At 37.1% G+C, this 2,500-nt stretch overlaps 2 non-coding genes and 9 pseudogenes across 2 annotated transcripts; all 11 read right to left on the bottom strand.

The window, feature by feature from the left end:
• Nucleotides 1-93: 93 nt before the first annotated feature.
• LOC148460357 (5S ribosomal RNA) lies at nt 94-212 on the bottom strand (annotated as a pseudogene).
• A 116-nt stretch (nt 213-328) lies between these two features.
• Nucleotides 329-447, bottom strand: LOC148460356 (5S ribosomal RNA; annotated as a pseudogene).
• Nucleotides 448-562: 115 nt separating this feature from the next.
• Nucleotides 563-681, bottom strand: LOC148460355 (5S ribosomal RNA). The gene has a single exon (XR_015874242.1). It is a non-coding gene; the product is annotated as a 5S ribosomal RNA (ribosomal RNA).
• A 116-nt stretch (nt 682-797) lies between these two features.
• On the bottom strand, nt 798-916 carry LOC148460354 (5S ribosomal RNA; annotated as a pseudogene).
• A 117-nt stretch (nt 917-1,033) lies between these two features.
• On the bottom strand, nt 1,034-1,152 carry LOC148460353 (5S ribosomal RNA; annotated as a pseudogene).
• A 116-nt stretch (nt 1,153-1,268) lies between these two features.
• LOC148460352 (5S ribosomal RNA) lies at nt 1,269-1,387 on the bottom strand (annotated as a pseudogene).
• Nucleotides 1,388-1,503: 116 nt separating this feature from the next.
• Nucleotides 1,504-1,622, bottom strand: LOC148460351 (5S ribosomal RNA; annotated as a pseudogene).
• A 115-nt stretch (nt 1,623-1,737) lies between these two features.
• LOC148460350 (5S ribosomal RNA) lies at nt 1,738-1,856 on the bottom strand (annotated as a pseudogene).
• Nucleotides 1,857-1,972: 116 nt separating this feature from the next.
• LOC148460349 (5S ribosomal RNA) lies at nt 1,973-2,091 on the bottom strand (annotated as a pseudogene).
• A 115-nt stretch (nt 2,092-2,206) lies between these two features.
• Nucleotides 2,207-2,325, bottom strand: LOC148460348 (5S ribosomal RNA). The gene has a single exon (XR_015874241.1). It is a non-coding gene; the product is annotated as a 5S ribosomal RNA (ribosomal RNA).
• A 116-nt stretch (nt 2,326-2,441) lies between these two features.
• Nucleotides 2,442-2,500, bottom strand: part of LOC148460347 (5S ribosomal RNA) — a 119-nt pseudogene continuing 60 nt past the window's right edge.

Here is a 2,500-nt window from a genome sequence, read left to right as displayed (position 1 = left end):
CTCTTTTACTTCTTAACTCAAGTACATTCATTGATAAGTTGAAAAAATGAAATGTAAAATGTAACAGAAAAGAATGTTATGGCAGTATAAAATTACCTACTGCTCCTGGTATTCCCAAGTGGTCTCCCATCTAAGTACTAACCAGGCCCAACACTGCATAGCTTCCAAGATCAGACGAGATTGGGCATGTCCAGTGTGGTTTGGCTGTAGGTGCTCAAAAACATTAACTTTAGACCTCTATTACTTCTTAACTCAAGTAAATTGATTGATAAGTTGAAAAAATTAATTGTAAAATGTAATAGAAAAGAATGTTATGGCAGTATAAAATTACCTACAGCACCTGGTATTCCCAGGTGGTCTCCCATCCAAGTACTAACCAGGCCCAACACTGCATAGCTTCCAAGAGCAGATGAGATTGGGCATATCCAGTGTGGTTTGGCTGTAGGTGCTCAAAAACATTAACTTTAGTCATCTTTTACTTCTTAACTCAAGTAAATTCATTGATAAGTTTAAAAATGAAATGTAAAATGTAATAGAAAAGAATGTTATGGCAGTATAAAATTACCTACAGCACCTGGTATTCCCAGGTGGTCTCCCATCCAAGTACTAACCAGGCCCAACACTGCATAGCTTCCAAGATCAGATGAGATTGGGCATGTCCAGTGTGGTTTGGCTGTAGGTGCACAAAAACTTTAACTTTAGACCTCTTTTACTTCTTTACTCAAGTAAATTCATTGATAAGTTGAATAAATTAAATGTAAAATGTAATAGAAAAGAATGTTATATCAGTATAAAATTACCTACAGCACCTGGTATTCCCAGGTGGTCTCCCATCCAAGTTCTAACCAGGCCCAACACAGAATAGCTTCCAAGATCAGACGAGATTGGGCATTCCCAGTGTGGTTTGGCTGTAGGTGCTCAAAAACATTAACTTTAGACCTCTTTTACTTCTTAACTCAAGTAGATTCTATTGATAAGTTGAAAAAATGAAATGTAAAATGTAACAGAAAAGAATGTTATGGCATTATAAAATTACCTACAGATCCTGGTATTCCCAAGTGGTCTCCCATCCAAGTACTAACCAGGCCCAGCACTGCATACCTTCCAAGATCAGACGAGATTGGGCATGTCCAGTGTGGTTTGGCTGTAGGTGCTCAAAAGCATTAACTTTAGACCTCTATTACTTCTTAACTCAAGTAAATTGATTGATAAGTTGAAAAAATTAATTGTAAAATGTAATAGAAAAGAATGTTATGGCAGTATAAAATTACCTACAGCACCTGGTATTCCCAGCTGGTCTCCCATCCAAGTACTTATCAGGCCCAATACTGCATAGCTTCCAAGATAAAACGAGATTGGGCATGTCCAGTATGGTTTGGCTGTAGGTGCTCAAAAACATTAACTTTAGACCTCTTTTACTTCTTAACTCAAGTAAATTCATTGATAAGTTGAAAAAATTAAATGTAAAATGTAATAGAAAAGAATGTTATGTCAGTATAAAATTACCTACAGCACCTGGTATTCCCAGGTGGTCTCCCATCCAAGTACTAACCAAGCCCCACACTGCACAGCTTCCAAGATCAGATGAGATTGGGCATGTCTAGTGTGGTTTGGCTGTAGGTGCTCAAAAACTTTAACTTTAGACCTCTTTTACTTCTTAACGCAAGTAAATTCATTGATAAGTTTAAAAATGAAATGTAAAATGTAACAGAAAAGAATGTTATGGCAGTATAAAATTACCTACAGCAAATGGTATTACCAGGTGGTCTCCCATCCAAGTACTAACCAGGCCCAACACTGCATAGCTTCCAAGATCAGATGAGATTGGGCATGCCCAGTGTGGTTTGGCTGTAGGTGCTCAAAAACATTAACTTTAGACCTCTTTTACTTCTTAACTCAAGTAAATTCATTGATAAGTTGAAAAAATTTAATGTAAAATGTAATAGAAAAGAATGTTATGGCTGAATTAAATTACATACAGCACCTGGTATTCCCAGGTGGTCTCCCATCCAAGTACTAACCAGGCCCAACACTGCATAGCTTCAAAGATCAGAGGAGATTGGGCATGTCCAGTGTGGTTTGGCTGTAGGTGCTCAAAAACATTAACTTTAGTCCTCTTTTACTTCTTAACTCAAGTAAATTCATTGATAAGTTTAAAAATGAAATGTAAAATATAATAGAAAAGAATGTTATGGCAGTATAAAATTACCTACAGCACCTGGTATTCCCAGGTGGTCTCCCATCCAAGTACTAACCAGGCCCAACACTGCATAGCTTCCAAGATCAGATGAGATTGGGCATGTCCAGTGTGGTTTGGCTGTAGGTGCACAAAAACTTTAACTTTAGACCTCTTTTACTTCTTTACTCAAGTAAATTCATTGATAAGTTGAATAAATTAAATGTAAAATGTAATAGAAAAGAATGTTATGGCAGTATAAAATTACCTACAGCACCTGGTATTCCCAGGTGGTCTCCCATCCAAGTTCTAACCAGGCCCAAC

Source organism: Taudactylus pleione, unplaced genomic scaffold, assembly GCF_031769625.1.
Source record: "Taudactylus pleione unplaced genomic scaffold, aTauple2 ptg000967l, whole genome shotgun sequence".
NCBI lineage: Eukaryota > Metazoa > Chordata > Amphibia > Anura > Myobatrachidae > Taudactylus > Taudactylus pleione.
Note: the sequence above shows the minus strand (reverse complement) of the source record. Positions and strands in the feature narration are given on the sequence as shown.